Source organism: Pleurodeles waltl, chromosome 3_1 (genome assembly GCF_031143425.1).
Source record: "Pleurodeles waltl isolate 20211129_DDA chromosome 3_1, aPleWal1.hap1.20221129, whole genome shotgun sequence".
Classification (NCBI taxonomy): domain Eukaryota; kingdom Metazoa; phylum Chordata; class Amphibia; order Caudata; family Salamandridae; genus Pleurodeles; species Pleurodeles waltl.
This window is the reverse complement of record NC_090440.1, coordinates 252,042,036-252,067,049: the sequence shown is the minus strand read 5'-3', so window position 1 is coordinate 252,067,049 and position 25,014 is coordinate 252,042,036.

Sequence of the window (25,014 nt, the reverse complement as noted above, 5' to 3'; positions counted from 1 at the left end):
CACTTGTGTGGGTAGGCCTAGCGCCCGCGACAGGAAATGCCCCAAAGCGCAACGTGGACACATCCAATTTTTTGAAACAAAACAGAGGTGTTTTTTGCAAAGTGCCTACCTGTAGGTTTTGGCCTCTAGCTCAGCCGGCACATAGGGAAACCTACCAAACCTGTGCATTTTTTAAAACTAGAGACCTAGGGGAATACAAGATGGGGTGACTTGTGGGGCTCTGACCAGGTTCTGTTACCCAGAATCCTTTGCAAACCTCAAAATTTGGCTAAAAAAACACATGTGTTACTCACATTTCTGTGGCAGAAAGTTCTGGAATCTGAGAGGAGCCACAAATTTTTTTCCACCCAGTGTTCCCCCAAGTCTCCCGATAAAAATGATACCTCACTTGTGTGGGTAGGCCTAGCGCCCGCGACAGGAAATGCCCCAAAGCGCAACGTGGACACATCCAATTTTTTGAAAGAAAACAGGGGTGTTTTTTGCAATGTGCCTACCTGTAGATTTTGGCCTCTAGCTCAGCCGGCACATAGGGAAACCTACCAAACCTGTGCATTTTTTAAAACTAGAGACCTAGGGGAATCCAAGATGGGGTGACTTGTGGGGCTCTGACCAGGTTCTGTTACCCAGAATTCTTTGCAAACCTCAAAATGTGGCTAAAAAAACACATGTTCCTCACATTTCTGTGGCAGAAAGTTCTGGAATCTGAGAGGAGCCACAAATTTCCTTCCACCCAGCGTTCCCCCAAGTCTCCCGATAAAAATGATACCTCACTTGTGTGGGTAGGCCTAGCGCCCGCGACAGGAAATGCCCCAAAGCGCAACCTGGACACATCCAATTTTTTGAAAGAAATCAGAGGTGTTTTTTGCAAAGTGCCTACCTGTAGATTTTGACCTCTAGCTCAGCCGGCACATAGAGAAACCTACCAAACCTGTGCATTTTTTAAAACTAGAGACGTAGGGGAATCCAAGATGGGGGGACTTGTGGGGCTCTGACCAGGTTCTGTTACCCAGAATCCTTTGCAAACCTCAAAATGTGGCTAAAAAAACACATGTTCCTCACATTTCTATGGCAGAAAGTTCTGGAATCTGAGAGGAGCCACAAATTTCCTTCCACCCAGCGTTCCCCCAAGTCTCCCGATAAAAATGATACCTCACTTGTGTGGGTAGGCCTAGCGCCCGCGACAGGAAATGCCCCAAAGCGCAACGTGGACACATCCAATTTTTTGAAAGAAATCAGAGGTGTTTTTTGCAAAGTGCCTACCTGTAGATTTTGGCCTCTACCTCAGCCGGCACCTAGGGAAACCTACCAAACCTGTGCATTTTAGAAAACTAGAGACCTAGGAGAATACAAGATGGGGTGACTTATGGGGCTCTGACCAGGTTCTGTTACCCAGAATCCTTTGCAAACCTCAAAATGTGGCTAAAAAAACACATGTTCCTCACATTTCTGTGGCAGAAAGTTCTGGAATCTGAGAGAAGCCACAAATTTCCTTCCACCCAGCGTTCCCCCAAGTCTCCCGATAAAAATGATACCTCACTTGTGTGGGTAGGCCTAGCGCCCGCGACAGGAAATGCCCCAAAGCGCAACGTGGACACATCCAATTTTTTGAAACAAAACAGAGGTGTTTTTTGCAAAGTGCCTACCTGTAGGTTTTGGCCTCTAGCTCAGCCGGCACATAGGGAAACCTACCAAACCTGTGCATTTTTTAAAACTAGAGACCTAGGGGAATACAAGATGGGGTGACTTGTGGGGCTCTGACCAGGTTCTGTTACCCAGAATCCTTTGCAAACCTCAAAATTTGGCTAAAAAAACACATGTGTTACTCACATTTCTGTGGCAGAAAGTTCTGGAATCTGAGAGGAGCCACAAATTTTTTTCCACCCAGTGTTCCCCCAAGTCTCCCGATAAAAATGATACCTCACTTGTGTGGGTAGGCCTAGCGCCCGCGACAGGAAATGCCCCAAAGCGCAACGTGGACACATCCAATTTTTTGAAAGAAAACAGGGGTGTTTTTTGCAAAGTGCCTACCTGTAGATTTTGGCCTCTAGCTCAGCCGGCACCTAGGGAAACCTACCAAACCTGTGCATTTTTTAAAACTAGAGACCTAGGGGAATCCAAGATGGGGTGACTTGTGGGGCTCTGACCAGGTTCTGTTACCCAGAATTCTTTGCAAACCTCAAAATGTGGCTAAAAAAACACATGTTCCTCACATTTCTGTGGCAGAAAGTTCTGGAATCTGAGAGGAGCCACAAATTTCCTTCCACCCAGCGTTCCCCAAAGTCTCCCGATAAAAATTATACCTCACTTGTGTGGGTAGGCCTAGCGCCCGCGACAGGAAATGCCCCAAAGCGCAACGTGGACACATCCAATTTTTTGAAAGAAAACAGAGGTGTTTTTTGCAAAGTGCCTACCTGTAGGTTTTGGCCTCTAGCTCAGCCGGCACATAGGGAAACCCACCAAACCTGTGCATTTTTGAAAACTAGAGACCTAGGGGAATCCAAGATGGGGTGACTTGTGGGGCTCTGACCAGGTTCTGTTACCCAGAATCCTTTGCAAACCTCAAAATGTGGCTAAAAAAACACATGTTCCTCACATTTCTGTGGCAGAAAGTTCTGGAATCTGAGAGGAGCCACAAATTTCCTTCCACCCAGCGTTCCCCCTAGTCTCCCGATAAAAATGATACCTCACTTGTGTGGGTAGGCCTAGCGCCCGCGACAGGAAATGCCCCAAAGCGCAACCTGGACACATCCAATTTTTTGAAAGAAATCAGAGGTGTTTTTTGCAAAGTGCCTACCTGTAGATTTTGGCCTCTACCTCAGCCGGCACCTAGGGAAACCTACCAAACCTGTGCATTTTAGAAAACTAGAGACCTAGGGGAATCCAAGATGGGGTGACTTATGGGGCTCTGACCAGGTTCTGTTACCCAGAATCCTTTGCAAACCTCAAAATTTGGCTAAAAAAACACATGTTCCTCACATTTCTGTGGCAGAAAGTTCTGGAATCTGAGAGGAGCCACAAATTTCCTTCCACCCAGCGTTCCCCCAAGTCTCCCGATAAAAATGATACCTCACTTGTGTGGGTAGGCCTAGCGCCCGCTACAGGAAATGCCCCAAAGCGCAACGTGGACACATCCAATTTTTTGAAAGAAAACAGAGGTGTTTTTTGCAAAGTGCCTACCTGTAGGTTTTGGCCTCTAGCTCAGCCGGCACATAGGGGAACCTACCAAACCTGTGCATTTTTTAAAACTAGAGACCTAGGGGAATCCAAGATGGGGTGACTTGTGGGGCTCTGACCAGGTTCTGTTACCCAGAATCCTTTGCAAACCTCAAAATTTGGCTAAAAAAACACATGTTTTACTCACATTTCTGTGGCAGAAAGTTCTGGAATCTGAGAGGAGCCACAAATTTCCTTCCACCCAGCGTTCCCCCAAGTCTCCCGATAAAAATGATACCTCACTTGTGTGGGTAGGCCTAGCGCCCGCGACAGGAAATGCCCCAAAGCGCAACATGGACACATACAATTTTTTTAAAGAAAACAGGGGTGTTTTTTGCAAAGTGCCTATCTGTAGATTTTGGCCTCTAGCTCAGCCGGCACCTAGGGAAACCTACCAAACCTGTGCATTTTTGAAAACTAGAGACCTAGGGGAATCCAAGATGGGGTGACTTGTGGGGCTCTGACCACGTTCTGTTACCCAGAATTCTTTGCAAACCTCAAAATGTGGCTAAAAAAACACATGTTCCTCACATTTCTCTGGCAGAAAGTTCTGGAATCTGAGAGGAGCCACAAATTTCCTTCCACCCAGCGTTCCCCAAAGTCTCCCGATAAAAATGATACCTCACTTGTGTGGGTAGGCCTAGCGCCCGCTACAGGAAATGCCCCAAAGTGCAACATGGACACATCCAATTTTTTGAAAGAAAACAGGGGTGTTTTTTGCAAAGTGACTACCTGTAGATTTTGGCCTCTAGCTCAGCTGGCACCTAGGGAAACCTACCAAACCTGTGCATTTTAGAAAACTAGAGACCTAGGGGAATCCAAGATGGGGTGACTTGTGGGGCTCTGACCAGGTTCTGTTACCCAGAATTCTTTGCAAACCTCAAAATGTGGCTAAAAAAACACATGTTCCTCACATTTCTGTGGCAGAAAGTTCTGGAATCTGAGAGGAGCCACAAATTTCCTTCCACCCAGCGTTCCCCCAAGTCTCCCGATAAAAATGATTCCTCACTTGTGTGGGTAGGCCTAGCGCCCGCGACAGGAAATGCCCCAAAGCGCAACGTGGACACATCCAATTTTTTGAAAGAAAACAGAGGTGTTTTTTGCAAAGTGCCTACCTGTAGATTTTGGCCTCTACCTCAGCCGCCACCTAGGGAAACCTACCAAACCTGTGCATTTTAGAAAACTAGAGACCTAGGGGAATCCAAGATGGGGTGACTTATGGGGCTCTGACCAGGTTCTGTTACCCAGAATCCTTTGCAAACCTCAAAATTTGGCTAAAAAAACACATGTGTTACTCACATTTCTGTGGCAGAAAGTTCTGGAATCTGAGAGGAGCCACAAATTTCCTTCCACCCAGCGTTCCCTCAAGTCTCCCAATAAAAATGATACCTCACTTGTGTGGGTAGGCCTCGCGCCCGCGACAGGCAATGCCCCAAATCGCAACCTGGACACATCCAATTTTTTGAAAGAAAACAGAGGTGTTTTTTGCAAAGTGCCTACCTGTAGATTTTGGCCTCTACCTCAGCCGGTATCTAGGGAAACCTACCAAACCTGTGCATTTTAGAAAAATAGAGACCTAGGGGAATCCAAGATGGGGTGACTTTTGGGGCTCTGACCAGGTTCTGTTACCTAGAATCCTTTGCAAACCTCAAAATGTGGCTAAAAAAACACATGTTCCTCACATTTCTGTGGCAGAAAGTTCTGGAATCTGAGAGGAGCCACAAATTTCCTTCCACCCAGCTTTCCCCCAAGTCTCCCGATAAAAATGATACCTCACTTGTGTGGGTAGGCCTAGCGCCCGCGACAGGAAATGCCCCAAAGCGCAACGTGGACACATCCAATTTTTTGAAAGACAACAGAGGTGTTTTTTGCAAAGTGCCTACCTGTAGATTTTGGCCTCTACCTCAGCTGGCACCTAGGGAAACCTACCAAACCTGTGCATTTTAGAAAACTAGAGACCTAGGGGAATCCAAGATGGGGTGACTTATGGGGCTCTGACCAGGTTCTGTTACCCAGAATCCTTTGCAAACCTCAAAATTTGGCTAAAAAAACACATGTTCCTCACATTTCTGTGGCAGAAAGTTCTGGAATCTGAGAGGAGCCACAAATTTCCTTCCACCCAGCGTTCCCCCAAGTCTCCCGATAAAAATGATACCTCACTTGTGTGGGTAGGCCTAGCGCCGCGACAGGAAATGCCCCAAAGCGCAACGTGGACACATCCAATTTTTTGAAAGAAAACAGAGGTGTTTTTTGCAAAGTGCCTACCTGTAGGTTTTGGCCTCTACCTCAGCCGGCACATAGGGAAACCTACCAAACCTGTGCATTTTTGAAAACTAGAGACCTAGGGGAATCCAAGATGGGGTGACTTGTGGGGCTCTGACCAGGTTCTGTTACCCAGAATTTTTTGCAAACCTCAAAATGTGGCTAAAACAACACATGTGTTACTCACATTTCTGTGGCAGAAAGTTCTGGAATCTGAGAGGAGCCACAAATTTCCTTCCACCCAGCGTTCCCCCAAGTCTCCCGATAAAAATGATACCTCACTTGTGTGGGTAGGCCTAGCGCCCGCGACAGGAAATGCCCCAAAGCGCAACGTGGAAACATAAATTTTTTGAAAGAAAACAGAGGTGTTTTTTGCAAAGTGCCTACCTATAGATTTTGACCTCTAGCTCAGCCGGCACATAGGGAAACCTACCAAACCTGTGCATTTTTTCAAACTAGAGACGTAGGGGAATCCAAGATGGGGGGACTTGTGGGGCTCTGACCAGGTTCTGTTACCCAGAATCCTTTGCAAACCTCAAAATTTGGCTAAAAAAACACATGTGTTACTCACATTTCTGTGGCAGAAAGTTCTGGAATCTGAGAGGAGCCACAAATTTCCTTCCACCCAGCGTTCCCCCAAGTCTCCCGATAAAAATGATACCTCACTTGTGTGGGTAGGCCTAGCGCCCGCGACAGGAAATGCCCCAAAGCGCAACATGGACACATCCAATTTTTTGAAAGAAAACAGGGGTGTTTTTTGCAAAGTGCCTACCTGTAGATTTTGGCCTCTAGCTCAGCCGGCACCTAGGGAAACCTACCAAACCTGTGCATTTTAGAAAACTAGAGACCTAGGGGAATCCAAGATGGGGTGACTTGTGGGGCTCTGACCAGGTTCTGTTACCCAGAATCCTTTGCAAACCTCAAAATGTGGCTAAAAAAAAACATGTTCCTCACATTTCTATGGCAGAAAGTTCTGGAATCTGAGAGGAGCCACAAATTTCCTTCCACCCAGCGTTCCCCCAAGTCTCCCGATAAAAATGATACCTCACTTGTGTGGGTAGGCCTAGCGCCCGCGACAGGAAATGCCCCAAAGCGCAACGTGGACACATCCAATTTTTTGAAAGAAATCAGAGGTGTTTTTTGGAAAGTGCCTACCTATAGATTTTGGCCTCTACCTCAGCCGGCATCTAGGGAAACCTACCAAACCTGTGCATTTTAGAAAAATAGAGACCTAGGGGAATCCAAGATGGGGTGACTTGTGGGGCTCTGACCAGGTTCTGTTACCCAGAATCCTTTGCAAACCTCAAAATGTGGTTAAAAAAACACATGTTCCTCACATTTCTGTGGCAGAAAGTTCTGGAATCTGAGAGGAGCCACACATTTCCTTCCACCCAGCTTTCCCCCAAGTCTCCCGATAAAAATGATACCTCACTTGTGTGGGTAGGCCTAGCGCCCGCGACAGGAAATGCCCCAAAGCGCAACGTGGACACATCCAATTTTTTGAAAGACAACAGAGGTGTTTTTTGCAAAGTGCCTACCTGTAGATTTTGGCCTCTACCTCAGCTGGCACCTAGGGAAACCTACCAAACCTGTGCATTTTAGAAAACTAGAGACCTAGGGGAATCCAAGATGGGGTGACTTGTGGGGCTCTGACCAGGTTCTGTTACCCAGAATTCTTTGCAAACCTCAAAATGTGGCTAAAACAACACATGTGTTACTCACATTTCTGTGGCAGAAAGTTCTGGAATCTGAGAGGAGCCACAAATTTCCTTCCACCCAGCGTTCCCCCAAGTCTCCCGATAAAAATGATACCTCACTTGTGTGGGTAGGCCTAGCGCCCGCGACAGGAAATGCCCCAAAGCGCAACATGGACACATCCAATTTTTTGAAAGAAAACAGGGGTGTTTTTTGCAAAGTGCCTACCTGTAGATTTTGGCCTCTAGCTCAGCCGGCACCTAGGGAAACCTACCAAACCTGTGCATTTTAGAAAACTAGAGACCTAGGGGAATCCAAGATGGGGTGACTTGTGGGGCTCTGACCAGGTTCTGTTACCCAGAATCCTTTGCAAACCTCAAAATGTGGCTAAAAAAAAACATGTTCCTCACATTTCTGTGGCAGAAAGTTCTGGAATCTGAGAGGAGCCACAAATTTCCTTCCACCCAGCGTTCCCCCAAGTCTCCCGATAAAAATGATACCTCACTTGTGTGGGTAGGCCTAGCGCCCGCGACAGGAAATGCCCCAAAGCGCAACGTGGACACATCCAATTTTTTGAAAGAAATCAGAGGTGTTTTTTGGAAAGTGCCTACCTATAGGTTTTGGCCTCTACCTCAGCCGGCATCTAGGGAAACCTACCAAACCTGTGCATTTTAGAAAAATAGAGACCTAGGGGAATCCAAGATGGGGTGACTTGTGGGGCTCTGACCAGGTTCTGTTACCCAGAATCCTTTGCAAACCTCAAAATGTGGTTAAAAAAACACATGTTCCTCACATTTCTGTGGCAGAAAGTTCTGGAATCTGAGAGGAGCCACACATTTCCTTCCACCCAGCTTTCACCCAAGTCTCCCGATAAAAATGATACCTCACTTGTGTGGGTAGGCCTAGCGCCCGCGACAGGAAATGCCCCAAAGCGCAACGTGGACACATCCAATTTTTTGAAAGACAACAGAGGTGTTTTTTGCAAAGTGCCTACCTGTAGATTTTGGCCTCTACCTCAGCTGGCACCTAGGGAAACCTACCAAACCTGTGCATTTTAGAAAACTAGAGACCTAGGGGAATCCAAGATGGGGTGACTTGTGGGGCTCTGACCAGGTTCTGTTACCCAGAATTCTTTGCAAACCTCAAAATGTGGCTAAAACAACACATGTGTTACTCACATTTCTGTGGCAGAAAGTTCTGGAATCTGAGAGGAGCCACAAATTTCCTTCCACCCAGCGTTCCCCCAAGTCTCCCGATAAAAATGATACCTCACTTGTGTGGGTAGGCCTAGCGCCCGCGACAGGAAATGCCCCAAAGCGCAACATGGACACATCCAATTTTTTGAAAGAAAACAGGGGTGTTTTTTGCAAAGTGCCTACCTGTAGATTTTGGCCTCTAGCTCAGCCGGCACCTAGGGAAACCTACCAAACCTGTGCATTTTAGAAAACTAGAGACCTAGGGGAATCCAAGATGGGGTGACTTGTGGGGCTCTGACCAGGTTCTGTTACCCAGAATCCTTTGCAAACCTCAAAATGTGGCTAAAAAAAAACATGTTCCTCACATTTCTGTGGCAGAAAGTTCTGGAATCTGAGAGGAGCCACAAATTTCCTTCCACCCAGCGTTCCCCCAAGTCTCCCGATAAAAATGATACCTCACTTGTGTGGGTAGGCCTAGCGCCCGCGACAGGAAATGCCCCAAAGCGCAACGTGAACACATCCAATTTTTTGAAAGAAATCAGAGGTGTTTTTTGGAAAGTGCCTACCTATAGATTTTGGCCTCTACCTCAGCCGGCATCTAGGGAAACCTACCAAACCTGTGCATTTTAGAAAAATAGAGACCTAGGGGAATCCAAGATGGGGTGACTTGTGGGGCTCTGACCAGGTTCTGTTACCCAGAATCCTTTGCAAACCTCAAAATGTGGTTAAAAAAACACATGTTCCTCACATTTCTGTGGCAGAAAGTTCTGGAATCTGAGAGGAGCCACACATTTCCTTCCACCCAGCTTTCCCCCAAGTCTCCCGATAAAAATGATACCTCACTTGTGTGGGTAGGCCTAGCGCCCGCGACAGGAAATGCCCCAAAGCGCAACGTGGACACATCCAATTTTTTGAAAGACAACAGAGGTGTTTTTTGCAAAGTGCCTACCTGTAGATTTTGGCCTCTACCTCAGCTGGCACCTAGGGAAACCTACCAAACCTGTGCATTTTAGAAAACTAGAGACCTAGGGGAATCCAAGATGGGGTGACTTGTGGGGCTCTGACCAAGTTCTGTTACCCAGAATTCTTTGCAAACCTCAAAATGTGGCTAAAACAACACATGTGTTACTCACATTTCTGTGGCAGAAAGTTCTGGAATCTGAGAGGAGCCACAAATTTCCTTCCACCCAGCGTTCCCCCAAGTCTCCCGATAAAAATGATACCTCACTTGTGTGGGTAGGCCTAGCGCCCGCGACAGGAAATGCCCCAAAGCGCAACATGGACACATCCAATTTTTTGAAAGAAAACAGGGGTGTTTTTTGCAAAGTGCCTACCTGTAGATTTTGGCCTCTAGCTCAGCCGGCACCTAGGGAAACCTACCAAACCTGTGCATTTTAGAAAACTAGAGACCTAGGGGAATCCAAGATGGGTGACTTGTGGGGCTCTGACCAGGTTCTGTTACCCAGAATCCTTTGCAAACCTCAAAATGTTGCTAAAAAAAAACATGTTCCTCACATTTCTGTGGTAGATAGTTCTGGAATCTGAGAGGAGCCACAAATTTCCTTCCACCCAGCGTTCCCCCAAGTCTCCCGATAAAAATGATACCTCACTTGTGTGGGTAGGCCTAGCGCCCGCGACAGGAAATGCCCCAAAGCGCAACGTGGACACATCCAATTTTTTGAAAGAAATCAGAGGTGTTTTTTGGAAAGTGCCTACCTATAGGTTTTGGCCTCTACCTCAGCCGGCATCTAGGGAAACCTACCAAACCTGTGCATTTTAGAAAAATAGAGACCTAGGGGAATCCAAGATGGGGTGACTTGTGGGGCTCTGACCAGGTTCTGTTACCCAGAATCCTTTGCAAACCTCAAAATGTGGTTAAAAAAACACATGTTCCTCACATTTCTGTGGCAGAAAGTTCTGGAATCTGAGAGGAGCCACACATTTCCTTCCACCCAGCTTTCACCCAAGTCTCCCGATAAAAATGATACCTCACTTGTGTGGGTAGGCCTAGCGCCCGCGACAGGAAATGCCCCAAAGCGCAACGTGGACACATCCAATTTTTTGAAAGACAACAGAGGTGTTTTTTGCAAAGTGCCTACCTGTAGATTTTGGCCTCTACCTCAGCTGGCACCTAGGGAAACCTACCAAACCTGTGCATTTTAGAAAACTAGAGACCTAGGGGAATCCAAGATGGGGTGACTTGTGGGGCTCTGACCAGGTTCTGTTACCCAGAATTCTTTGCAAACCTCAAAATGTGGCTAAAACAACACATGTGTTACTCACATTTCTGTGGCAGAAAGTTCTGGAATCTGAGAGGAGCCACAAATTTCCTTCCACCCAGCGTTCCCCCAAGTCTCCCGATAAAAATGATACCTCACTTGTGTGGGTAGGCCTAGCGCCCGCGACAGGAAATGCCCCAAAGCGCAACATGGACACATCCAATTTTTTGAAAGAAAACAGGGGTGTTTTTTGCAAAGTGCCTACCTGTAGATTTTGGCCTCTAGCTCAGCCGGCACCTAGGGAAACCTACCAAACCTGTGCATTTTAGAAAACTAGTGACCTTGGGGAATCCAAGATGGGGTGACTTGTGGGGCTCTGACCAGGTTCTGTTACCCAGAATCCTTTGCAAACCTCAAAATGTGGCTAAAAAAAAACATGTTCCTCACATTTCTGTGGCAGAAAGTTCTGGAATCTGAGAGGAGCCACAAATTTCCTTCCACCCAGCGTTCCCCCAAGTCTCCCGATAAAAATGATACCTCACTTGTGTGGGTAGGCCTAGCGCCCGCGACAGGAAATGCCCCAAAGCGCAACGTGGACACATCCAATTTTTTGAAAGAAATCAGAGGTGTTTTTTGGAAAGTGCCTACCTATAGATTTTGGCCTCTACCTCAGCCGGCATCTAGGGAAACCTACCAAACCTGTGCATTTTAGAAAAATAGAGACCTAGGAGAATCCAAGATGGGGTGACTTGTGGGGCTCTGACCAGGTTCTGTTACCCAGAATCCTTTGCAAACCTCAAAATTTGGTTAAAAAAACACATGTTCCTCACATTTCTGTGGCAGAAAGTTCTGGAATCTGAGAGGAGTCACACATTTCCTTCCACCCAGCTTTCCCCCAAGTCTCCCGATAAAAATGATACCTCACTTGTGTGGGTAGGCCTAGCGCCCGCCACAGGAAATGCCCCAAAGCGCAACGTGGACACATCCAATTTTTTGAAAGACAACAGAGGTGTTTTTTGCAAAGTGCCTACCTGTAGATTTTGGCCTCTACCTCAGCTGGCACCTAGGGAAACCTACCAAACCTGTGCATTTTAGAAAACTAGAGACCTAGGGGAATCCAAGATGGGGTGACTTGTGGGGCTCTGACCAGGTTCTGTTACCCAGAATTCTTTGCAAACCTCAAAATGTGGCTAAAACAACACATGTGTTACTCACATTTCTGTGGCAGAAAGTTCTGGAATCTGAGAGGAGCCACAAATTTCCTTCCACCCAGCGTTCCCCCAAGTCTCCCGATAAAAATGATACCTCACTTGTGTGGGTAGGCCTAGCGCCCGCGACAGGAAATGCCCCAAAGCGCAACATGGACACATCCAATTTTTTGAAAGAAAACAGGGGTGTTTTTTGCAAAGTGCCTACCTGTAGATTTTAGCCTCTAGCTCAGCCGGCACATAGGGAAACCTACCAAACCTGTGCATTTTTTAAAACTAGAGACCTAGGGGAATACAAGATGGGGTGACTTGTGGGGCTCTGACCAGGTTCTGTTACCCAGAATCCTTTGCAAACCTCAAAATTTGGCTAAAAAAACACATGTGTTACTCACATTTCTGTGGCAGAACGTTCTGGAATCTGAGAGGAGCCACAATTTTTTTTCCACCCAGTGTTCCCCCAAGTCTCCCGATAAAAATGATACCTCACTTGTGTGGGTAGGCCTAGCGCCCGCGACAGGAAATGCCCCAAAGCGCAACGTGGACACATCCAATTTTTTGAAAGAAAACAGGGGTGTTTTTTGCAATGTGCCTACCTGTAGATTTTGGCCTCTAGCTCAGCCGGCACCTAGGGAAACCTACCAAACCTGTGCATTTTTTAAAACTAGAGACCTAGGGGAATCCAAGATGGGGTGACTTGTGGGGCTCTGACCAGGTTCTGTTACCCAGAATTCTTTGCAAACCTCAAAATGTGGCTAAAAAAACACATGTTCCTCACATTTCTGTGGCAGAAAGTTCTGGAATCTGAGAGGAGCCACAAATTTCCTTCCACCCAGCGTTCCCCAAAGTCTCCCGATAAAAATTATACCTCACTTGTGTGGGTAGGCCTAGCGCCCGCGACAGGAAATGCCCCAAAGCGCAACGTGGACACATCCAATTTTTTGAAAGAAAACAGAGGTGTTTTTTGCAAAGTGCCTACCTGTAGATTTTGGCCTCTAGCTCAGCCGGCACATAGAGAAACCCACCAAACCTGTGCATTTTTGAAAACTAGAGACCTAGGGGAATCCAAGATGGGGTGACTTGTGGGGCTCTGACCAGGTTCTGTTACCCAGAATCCTTTGCAAACCTCAAAATGTGGCTAAAAAAACACATGTTCCTCACATTTCTGTGGCAGAAAGTTCTGGAATCTGAGAGGAGCCACAAATTTCCTTCCACCCAGCGTTCCCCCTAGTCTCCCGATAAAAATGATACCTCACTTGTGTGGGTAGGCCTAGCGCCCGCGACAGGAAATGCCCCAAAGCGCAACCTGGACACATCCAATTTTTTGAAAGAAATCAGAGGTGTTTTTTGCAAAGTGCCTACCTGTAGATTTTGGCCTCTACCTCAGCCGGCACCTAGGGAAACCTACCAAACCTGTGCATTTTAGAAAACTAGAGACCTAGGGGAATCCAAGATGGGGTGACTTATGGGGCTCTGACCAGGTTCTGTTACCCAGAATCCTTTGCAAACCTCAAAATTTGGCTAAAAAAACACATGTTCCTCACATTTCTGTGGCAGAAAGTTCTGGAATCTGAGAGGAGCCACAAATTTCCTTCCACCCAGCGTTCCCCCAAGTCTCCCGATAAAAATGATACCTCACTTGTGTGGGTAGGCCTAGCGCCCGCTACAGGAAATGCCCCAAAGCGCAACGTGGACACATCCAATTTTTTGAAAGAAAACAGAGGTGTTTTTTGCAAAGTGCCTACCTGTAGGTTTTGGCCTCTAGCTCAGCCGGCACATAGGGGAACCTACCAAACCTGTGCATTTTTTAAAACTAGAGACCTAGGGGAATCCAAGATGGGGTGACTTGTGGGGCTCTGACCAGGTTCTGTTACCCAGAATCCTTTGCAAACCTCAAAATTTGGCTAAAAAAACACATGTTTTACTCACATTTCTGTGGCAGAAAGTTCTGGAATCTGAGAGGAGCCACAAATTTCCTTCCACCCAGCGTTCCCCCAAGTCTCTCGATAAAAATGATACCTCACTTGTGTGGGTAGGCCTAGCGCCCGCGACAGGAAATGCCCCAAAGCGCAACATGGACACATACAATTTTTTTAAAGAAAACAGGGGTGTTTTTTGCAAAGTGCCTACCTGTAGATTTTGGCCTCTAGCTCAGCCGGCACCTAGGGAAACCTACCAAACCTGTGCATTTTTGAAAACTAGAGACCTAGGGGAATCCAAGATGGGGTGACTTGTGGGGCTCTGACCACGTTCTGTTACCCAGAATTCTTTGCAAACCTCAAAATGTGGCTAAAAAAACACATGTTCCTCACATTTCTCTGGCAGAAAGTTCTGGAATCTGAGAGGAGCCACAAATTTCCTTCCACCCAGCGTTCCCCAAAGTCTCCCGATAAAAATGATACCTCACTTGTGTGGGTAGGCCTAGCGCCCGCTACAGGAAATGCCCCAAAGTGCAACATGGACACATCCAATTTTTTGAAAGAAAACAGGGGTGTTTTTTGCAAAGTGACTACCTGTAGATTTTGGCCTCTAGCTCAGCTGGCACCTAGGGAAACCTACCAAACCTGTGCATTTTAGAAAACTAGAGACCTAGGGGAATCCAAGATGGGGTGACTTGTGGGGCTCTGACCAGGTTCTGTTACCCAGAATCCTTTGCAAACTTCAAAATGTAGCTAAAAAAACACATGTTCCTCACATTTCTGTGGCAGAAAGTTCTGGAATCTGAGAGGAGCCACAAATTTCCTTCCACCCAGCGTTCCCCCAAGTCTCCCGATAAAAATGATTCCTCACTTGTGTGGGTAGGCCTAGCGCCCGCGACAGGAAATGCCCCAAAGCGCAACATGGACACATCCAATTTTTTGAAAGAAAACAGAGGTGTTTTTTGCAAAGTGCCTACCTGTAGATTTTGGCCTCTACCTCAGCCGCCACCTAGGGAAACCTACCAAACCTGTGCATTTTAGAAAACTAGAGACCTAGGGGAATCCAAGATGGGGTGACTTATGGGGCTCTGACCAGGTTCTGTTACCCAGAATCCTTTGCAAACCTCAAAATTTGGCTAAAAAAACACATGTGTTACTCACATTTCTGTGGCAGAAAGTTCTGGAATCTGAGAGGAGCCACAAATTTCCTTACACCCAGCGTTCCCTCAAGTCTCCCAATAAAAATGATACCTCACTTGTGTGGGTAGGCCTCGCGCCCGCGACAGGCAATGCCCCAAATCGCAACCTGGACACATCCAATTTTTTGAAAGAAAACAGAGGTGTTTTTTGCAAAGTGCCTACCTGTAGATTTTGGCCTCTACCTCAGCCGGTATCTAGGGAAACCTACCAAACCTGTGCATTTTAGAAAAATAGAGACCTAGGGGAATCCAAGATGGGGTGACTTTTGGGGCTCTGACCAGGTTCTGTTACCCAGAATCCTTTGCAAACCTCAAAATGTGGCTAAAAAAACACATGTTCCTCACATTTCTGTGGCAGAAAGTTCTGGAATCTGAGAGGAGCCACAAATTTCCTTCCACCCAGCTTTCCCCCAAGTCTCCCGATAAAAATGATACCTCACTTGTGTGAGTAGGCCTAGCGCCCGCGACAGGAAATGCCCCAAAGCGCAACGTGGACACATCCAATTTTTTGAAAGACAACAGAGGTGTTTTTTGCAAAGTGCCTACCTGTAGATTTTGGCCTCTACCTCAGCTGGCACCTAGGGAAACCTACCAAACCTGTGCATTTTAGAAAACTAGAGACCTAGGGGAATCCAAGATGGGGTGACTTATGGGGCTCTGACCAGGTTCTGTTACCCAGAATCCTTTGCAAACCTCAAAATTTGGCTAAAAAAACACATGTTCCTCACATTTCTGTGGCAGAAAGTTCTGGAATCTGAGAGGAGCCACAAATTTCCTTCCACCCAGCGTTCCCCCAAGTCTCCCGATAAAAATGATACCTCACTTGTGTGGGTAGGCCTAGCGCCGCGACAGGAAATGCCCCAAAGCGCAACGTGGACACATCCAATTTTTTGAAAGAAAACAGAGGTGTTTTTTGCAAAGTGCCTACCTGTAGGTTTTGGCCTCTAGCTCAGCCGGCACATAGGGAAACCTACCAAACCTGTGCATTTTTGAAAACTAGAGACCTAGGGGAATCCAAGATGGGGTGACTTGTGGGGCTCTGACCAGGTTCTGTTACCCAGAATTTTTTGCAAACCTCAAAATGTGGCTAAAACAACACATGTGTTACTCACATTTCTGTGGCAGAAAGTTCTGGAATCTGAGAGGAGCCACAAATATCCTTCCACCCAGCGTTCCCCCAAGTCTCCCGATAAAAATTATACCTCACTTGTGTGGGTAGGCCTAGCGCCCGCGACAGGAAATGCCCCAAAGCGCAACGTGGAAACATCAATTTTTTGAAAGAAAACAGAGGTGTTTTTTGCAAAGTGCCTACCTATAGATTTTGACCTCTAGCTCAGCCGGCACATAGGGAAACCTACCAAACCTGTGCATTTTTTCAAACTAGAGACGTAGGGGAATCCAAGATGGGGGGACTTGTGGGGCTCTGACCAGGTTCTGTTACCCAGAATCCTTTGCAAACCTCAAAATTTGGCTAAAAAAACACATGTGTTACTCACATTTCTGTGGCAGAAAGTTCTGGAATCTGAGAGGAGCCACAAATTTCCTTCCACCCAGCGTTCCCCCAAGTCTCCCGATAAAAATGATACCTCACTTGTGTGGGAAAGCCTAGCGCCCGCGACAGGAAATGCCCCAAAGCGCAACATGGACACATCCAATTTTTTGAAAGAAAACAGGGGTGTTTTTTGCAAAGTGCCTACCTGTAGATTTTGGCCTCTAGCTCAGCCGGCACCTAGGGAAACCTACCAAACCTGTGCATTTTAGAAAACTAGAGACCTAGGGGAATCCAAGATGGGGTGACTTGTGGGGCTCTGACCAGGTTCTGTTACCCAGAATCCTTTGCAAACCTCAAAATGTGGCTAAAAAAAAACATGTTCCTCACATTTCTGTGGCAGAAAGTTCTGGAATCTGAGAGAAGCCACAAATTTCCTTCCACCCAGCGTTCCCCCAAGTCTCCCGATAAAAATGATACCTCACTTGTGTGGGTAGGCCTAGCGCCCGCGACAGGAAATGCCCCAAAGCGCAACGTGGACACATCCAATTTTTTGAAAGAAATCAGAGGTGTTTTTTGGAAAGTGCCTACCTATAGATTTTGGCCTCTACCTCAGCCGGCATCTAGGGAAACCTACCAAACCTGTGCATTTTAGAAAAATAGAGACCTAGGGGAATCCAAGATGGGGTGACTTGTGGGGCTCTGACCAGGTTCTGTTACCCAGAATCCTTTGCAAACCTCAAAATGTGGTTAAAAAAACACATGTTCCTCACATTTCTGTGGCAGAAAGTTCTGGAATCTGAGAGGAGCCACACATTTCCTTCCACCCAGCTTTCCCCCAAGTCTCCCGATAAAAATGATACCTCACTTGTGTGGGTAGGCCTAGCGCCCGCGACAGGAAATGCCCCAAAGCGCAACGTGGACACATCCAATTTTTTGAAAGACAACAGAGGTGTTTTTTGCAAAGTGCCTACCTGTAGATTTTGGCCTCTACCTCAGCTGGCACCTAGGGAAACCTACCAAACCTGTGCATTTTAGAAAACTAGAGACCTAGGGGAATCCAAGATGGGGTGACTTGTGGGGCTCTGACCAGGTTCTGTTACCCAGAATTCTTTGCAAACCTCAAAATGTGGCTAAAACAACACATGTGTTACTCACATTTCTGTGGCAGAAAGTTCTGGAATCTGAGAGGAGCCACAAATTTCCTTCCACCCAGCGTTCCCCCAAGTCTCCCGATAAAAATGATACCTCACTTGTGTGGGTAGGCCTAGCGCCCGCGACAGGAAATGCCCCAAAGCGCAACATGGACACATCCAATTTTTTGAAAGAAAACAGGGGTGTTTTTTGCAAAGTGCCTACCTGTAGATTTTGGCCTCTAGCTCAGCCGGCACCTAGGGAAACCTACCAAACCTGTGCATTTTAGAAAACTAGAGACCTAGGGGAATCCAAGATGGGGTGACTTGTGGGGCTCTGACCAGGTTCTGTTACCCAGAATCCTTTGCAAACCTCAAAATGTGGCTAAAAAAAAACATGTTCCTCACATTTCTGTGGCAGAAAGTTCTGGAATCTGAGAGGAGCCACAAATTTCCTTCCACCCAGCGTTCCCCCAAGTCTCCCGATAAAAATGATACCTCACTTGTGTGGGTAGGCCTAGCGCCCGCGACAGGAAATGCCCCAAAGCGCAACGTGGACACATCCAATTTTTTGAAAGAAATCAGAGGTGTTTTTTGGAAAGTGCCTACCTATAGGTTTTGGCCTCTACCTCAGCCGGCATCTAGGGAAACCTACCAAACCTGTGCATTTTAGAAAACTAGAGACCTAGGGGAATCCAAGATGGGGTGACTTGTGGGGCTCTGACCAGGTTCTGTTACCCAGAATCCTTTGCAAACCTCAAAATGTGGTTAAAAAAACACATGTTCCTCACATTTCTGTGGCAGAAAGTTCTGGAATCTGAGAGGAGCCACACATTTCCTTCCACCCAGCTTTCACCCAAGTCTCCCGATAAAAATGATACCTCACTTGTGTGGGTAGGCCTAGCGCCCGCGACAGGAAATGCCCCAAAGCGCAACGTGGACACATCCAATTTTTTGAAAGACAACAGAGGTGTTTTTTGCAAAGTGCCTACCTGTAGATTTTGGCCTCTACCTCAGCTGGCACCTAGGGAAACCTACCAAACCTGTGCATTTTAGAAAACTAGAGACCTAGGGGAATCCAAGATGGGGTGACTTGTGGGGCTCTGACCAGGTTCTGTTACCCAGAATTCTTTGCAAACCTCAAAATGTGGCTAAAACAACACATGTGTTACTCACATTTCTGTGGCAGAAAGTTCTGGAATCTGAGAGGAGCCACAAATTTCCTTCCACCCAGCGTTCCCCCAAGTCTCCCGATAAAAATGATACCTCACTTGTGTGGGTAGGCCTAGCGCCCGCGACAGGAAATGCCCCAAAGCGCAACATGGACACATCCAATTTTTTGAAAGAAAACAGGGGTGTTTTTTGCAAAGTGCCTACCTGTAGATTTTGGCCTCTAGCTCAGCCGGCACCTAGGGAAACCTACCAAACCTGTGCATTTTAGAAAACTAGAGACCTAGGGGAATCCAAGATGGGGTGACTTGTGGGGCTCTGACCAGGTTCTGTTACCCAGAATCCTTTGCAAACCTCAAAATGTGGCTAAAAAAAAACATGTTCCTCACATTTCTGTGGCAGAAAGTTCTGGAATCTGAGAGGAGCCACAAATTTTCTTCCACCCAGCGTTCCCCCAAGTCTCCCGATAAAAATGATACCTCACTTGTGTGGGTAGGCCTAGCGCCCGCGACAGGAAATGCCCCAAAGCGCAACGTGGACACATCCAATTTTTTGAAAGAAATCAGAGGTGTTTTTTGGAAAGTGCCTACCTATAGATTTTGGCCTCTACCTCAGCCGGCATCTAGGGAAACCTACCAAACCTGTGCATTTTAGAAAAATAGAGACCTAGGGGAATCCAAGATGGGGTGACTTGTGGGGCTCTGACCAGGTTCTGTTACCCAGAATCCTTTGCAAACCTCAAAATGTGGTTAAAAAAACACATGTTCCTCACATTTCTGTGGCAGAAAGTTCTGGAATCTGAGAGGAGCCACACATTTCCTTCCACCCAGCTTTCCCCCAAGTCTCCCGATAAAAATGATACCTCACTTGTGTGGGTAGGCCTAGCGCCCGCGACAGGAAATGCCCCAAAGCGCAACGTGGACACATCCAATTTTTTGAAAGACAACAGAGGTGTTTTTTGCAAAGTGCCTACCTGTAGATTTTGGCCTCTACCTCAGCTGGCACCTAGGGAAACCTACCAAACCTGTGCATTTTAGAAAACTAGAGACCTAGGGGAATCCAAGATGGGGTGACTTGTGGGGCTCTGACCAGGTTCTGTTACCCAGAATCCTTTGCAAACCTCAAAATGTGGCTAAAAAAAAACATGTTCCTCACATTTCTGTGGCAGAAAGTTCTGGAATCTGAGAGGAGCCACAAATTTCCTTCCACCCAGCGTTCCCCCAAGTATCCCGATAAAAATGATACCTCACTTGTGTGGGTAGGCCTAGCGCCCGCGACAGGAAATGCCCCAAAGCGCAACGTGGACACATGCAATTTTTTTAAAGAAATCAGAGGTGTTTTTTGGAAAGTGCCTACCTGTAGAGTTTGGCCTCTACCTCAGCCGGCATCTAGGGAAACCTACCAAACCTGTGCATTTTAGAAAAATAGAGACCTAGGGGAATCCAAGATGGGGTGACTTGTGGGGCTCTGACCAGGTTCTGTTACCCAGAATCCTTTGCAAACCTCAAAATGTGGCTAAAAAAACACATGTTCCTCACATTTCTGTGGCAGAAAGTTCTGGAATCTGAGAGGAGCCACAAATTTCCTTCCACCCAGCTTTCCCCCAAGTCTCCCTATAAAAATGATACCTCACTTGTGTGGGTAGGCCTAGCGCCCGCGACAGGAAATGCCCCAAAGCGCAACGTGGACACATCCAATTTTTTGAAAGACAACAGAGGTGTTTTTTGCAAAGTGCCTACCTGTAGATTTTGGCCTCTACCTCAGCTGGCACCTAGGGAAACCTACCAAACCTGTGCATTTTAGAAAACTAGAGACCTAGGGGAATCCAAGATGGGGTGACTTGTGGGGCTCTGACCAGGTTCTGTTACCCAGAATTCTTTGCAAACCTCAAAATGTGGCTAAAACAACACATGTGTTACTCACATTTCTGTGGCAGAAAGTTCTGGAATCTGAGAGGAGCCACAAATTTCCTTCCACCCAGCGTTCCCCCAAGTCTCCCGATAAAAATGATACCTCACTTGTGTGGGTAGGCCTAGCGCCCGCGACAGGAAATGCCCCAAAGCGCAACGTGGACACATCCAAATTTTTGAAAGAAAACAGAGGTGTTTTTTGCAAAGTGCCTACCTGTAGATTTTGACCTCTAGCTCAGCCGGCACATAGGGAAACCTACCAAACCTGTGCATTTTTTAAAACTAGAGACGTAGGGGAATCCAAGATGGGGGGACTTGTGGGGCTCTGACCAGGTTCTGTTACCCAGAATCCTTTGCAAACCTCAAAATTTGGCTAAAAAAACACATGTGTTACTCACATTTCTGTGGCAGAAAGTTCTGGAATCTGAGAGGAGCCACAAATTTCCTTCCACCCAGCATTTCCCCAAGTCTCCCGATAAAAATGATACCTCACTTGTGTGGGTAGGCCTAGCGCCCGCGACAGGAAATGCCCCAAAGCGCAACATGGACACATCCAATTTTTTGAAAGAAAACAGGGGTGTTTTTTGCAAAGTGCCTACCTGTAGATTTTGGCCTCTAGCTCAGCCGGCACCTAGGGAAACCTACCAAACCTGTGCATTTTAGAAAACTAGAGACCTAGGGGAATCCAAGATGGGGTGACTTGTGGGGCTCTGACCAGGTTCTGTTACCCAGAATCCTTTGCAAACCTCAAAATGTGGCTAAAAAAACACTTGTTCCTCACATTTCTATGGCAGAAAGTTCTGGAATCTGAGAGGAGCCACAAATTTCCTTCCACCCAGCGTTCCCCCAAGTCTCCCGATAAAAATGATACCTCACTTGTGTGGGTAGGCCTAGCGCCCGCGACAGGAAATGCCCCAAAGCGCAACGTGGACACATCCAATTTTTTGAAAGAAATCAGAGGTGTTTTTTGCAAAGTGCCTACCTGTAGATTTTGGCCTCTACCTCAGCCGGCACCTAGGGAAACCTACCAAACCTGTGCATTTTAGAAAACTAGAGACCTAGGAGAATACAAGATGGGGTGACTTATGGGGCTCTGACCAGGTTCTGTTACCCAGAATCCTTTGCAAACCTCAAAATTTGGCTAAAAAAACACATGTGTTACTCACATTTCTGTGGCAGAAAGTTCTGGAATCTGAGAGGAGCCACAAATTTGTTTCCACCCAGTGTTCCCCCAAGTCTCCCGATAAAAATGATACCTCACTTGTGTGGGTAGGCCTTGCGCCCGCGACAGGAAATGCCCCAAAGCGCAACGTGGACACATCCAATTTTTTTAAAGAAAACAGGGGTGTTTTTTGCAAAGTGCCTACCTGTAGATTTTGGCCTCTAGCTCAGCCGGCACCTAAGGAAACCTACCAAACCTGTGCATTTTTTAAAACTAGAGACCTAGGGGAATCCAAGATGGGGTGACTTGTGGGGCTCTGACCAGGTTCTGTTACCCAGAATTCTTTGCAAACCTCAAAATGTGGCTAAAAAAACACATGTTCCTCACATTTCTGTGGCAGAAAGTTCTGGAATCTGAGAGGAGCCACAAATTTCCTTCCACCCAGCGTTCCCCAAAGTCTCCCGATAAAAATGATACCTCACTTGTGTGGGTAGGCCTAGCGCCCGCGACAGGAAATGCCCCAAAGCGCAACGTGGACACATCCAATTTTTTGAAAGAAAACAGAGGTGTTTTTTGCAAAGTGCCTACCTGTAGGTTTTGGCCTCTAGCTCAGCCGGCACATAGGGAAACCCACCAAACCTGTGCATTTTTGAAAACTAGAGACCTAGGGGAATCCAAGATGGGGTGACTTGTGGGGCTCTGACCAGGTTCTGTTACCCAGAATCCTTTGCAAACCTCAAAATGTGGCTAAAAAAACACATGTTCCTCACATTTCTGTGGCAGAAAGTTCTGGAATCTGAGAGGAGCCACAAATTTCCTTCCACCCAGCGTTCCCCCAAGTCTCCCGATAAAAATGATACCTCACTTGTGTGGGTAGGCCTAGCGCCCGCGACAGGAAATGCCCCAAAGCGCAACCTAGACACATCCAATTTTTTGAAAGAAATCAGAGGTGTTTTTTGCAAAGTGCCTACCTGTAGATTTTGGCCTCTACCTCAGCCGGCACCTAGGGAAACCTACCAAACCTGTGCATTTTAGAAAACTAGAGACCTAGGGGAATCCAAGATGGGGTGACTTGTGGGGCTCTGACCAGGTTCTGTTACCCAGAATTCTTTGCAAACCTCAAAATGTGGCTAAAAAAACACATGTTCCTCACATTTCTGTGGCAGAAAGTTCTGGAATCTGAGAGGAGCCACAAATTTCCTTCCACCCATCGTTCCCCAAAGTCTCCCGATAAAAATGATACCTCACTTGTGTGGGTAGGCCTAGCGCCCACTACATGAAATGCCCCAAAGTGCAACATGGACACATCCAATTTTTTGAAAGAAAACAGGGGTGTTTTTTGCAAAGTGCCTACCTGTAGATTTTGGCCTGTAGCTCAGCCGGCACCTAGGGAAACCTAACAAACCTGTGCATTTTAGAAAACTAGAGACCTAGGGGAATCCAAGATGGGGTGACTTGTGGGGCTCTGACCAGGTTCTGTTACCCAGAATCCTGTGCAAACCTCAAAATGTGGCTAAAAAAACACATGTTCCTCACATTTCTGTGGCAGAAAGTTCTGGAATCTGAGAGGAGCCACAAATTTCCTTCCACCCAGCGTTCCCCCAAGTCTCCCGATAAAAATGATACCTCACTTGTGTGGGTTGGCCTAGCGCCCGCGACAGGAAATGCCCCAAAGCGCAACGTGGACACATCCAATTTTTTGAAAGAAAACAGAGGTGTTTTTTGCAAAGTGCCTACCTGTAGATTTTGGCCTCTACCTCAGCCGCCACCTAGGGAAACCTACCAAACCTGTGCATTTTAGAAAACTAGTGACCTAGGGGAATCCAGAGATGGGGTGACTTATGGGGCTCTGACCAGGTTCTGTTACCCAGAATCCTTTGCAAACCTCAAAATTTGGCTAAAAAAACACATGTTCCTCACATTTCTGTGGCAGAAAGTTCTGGAATCTGAGAGGAGCCACAAATTTCCTTCCACCCAGCGTTCCCCCAAGTCTCCCGATAAAAATGATACCTCACTTGTGTGGGTAGGCCTAGCGCCCGCAACAGGAAATGCCCCAAAGCGCAACGTGGACACATCCAATTTTTTGAAAGAAAACAGAGGTGTTTTTTGCAAAGTGCCTACCTGTAGGTTTTGGCCTCTAGCTCAGCCGGCACATAGGGAAACCTACCAAACCTGTTTATTTTTTAAAACTAGAGACCTAGGGGAATCCAAGATGGGGTGACTTGTGGGGCTCTGACCAGGTTCTGTTACCCAGAATCCTTTGCAAACCTCAAAATTTGGCTAAAAAAACAAATGTGTTACTCACATTTCTGTGGCAGAAAGTTCTGGAATCTGAGAGGAGCCACAAATTTCCTTCCACCCAGCGTTCCCCCAAGTCTCCCAATAAAAATGATACCTCACTTGTGTGGGTAGGCCTAGCGCCCGCGACAGGAAATGCCCCAAAGCGCAACATGGACACATCCAATTTTTTGAAAGAAAACAGGGGTGTTTTTTGCAAAGTGCCTACCTGTAGATTTTGGCCTCTAGCTCAGCCGGCACCTAGGGAAACCTACCAAACCTGTGCATTTTAGAAAACTAGAGACCTAGGGGAATCCAAGATGGGGTGACTTGTGGGGCTCTGACCAGGTTCTGTTACCCAGAATCCTTTGCAAACCTCAAAATGTGGCTAAAAAAAAACATCTTCCTCACATTTCTGTGGCAGAAAGTTCTGGAATCTGAGAGGAGCCACAAATTTCCTTCCACCCAGCGTTCCCCCAAGTCTCCCGATAAAAATGATACCTCACTTGTGTGGGTAGGCCTAGCGCCCACGACAGGTAATGCCCCAAAGCGCAACGTGGACACATCCAATTTTTTGAAAGAAATCAGAGGTGTTTTTTGGAAAGTGCCTACCTGTAGATTTTGGCCTCTACCTCAGCCGGCATCTAGGGAAACCTACCAAACCTGTGCATTTTAGAAAAATAGAGACCTAGGGGAATCCAAGATGGGGTGACTTGTGGGGCTCTGACCAGGTTCTGTTACCCAGAATCCTTTGCAAACCTCAAAATGTGGCTAAAAAAACACATGTTCCTCACATTTCTGTGGCAGAAAGTTCTGGAATCTGAGAGGAGCCACAAATTTCCTTCCACCCAGCTTTCCCCCAAGTCTCCCGATAAAAATGATACCTCACTTGTGTGGGTAGGCCTAGCGCCCGCGACAGGAAATGCCCCAAAGCGCAACGTGAACACATCCAATTTTTTGAAAGA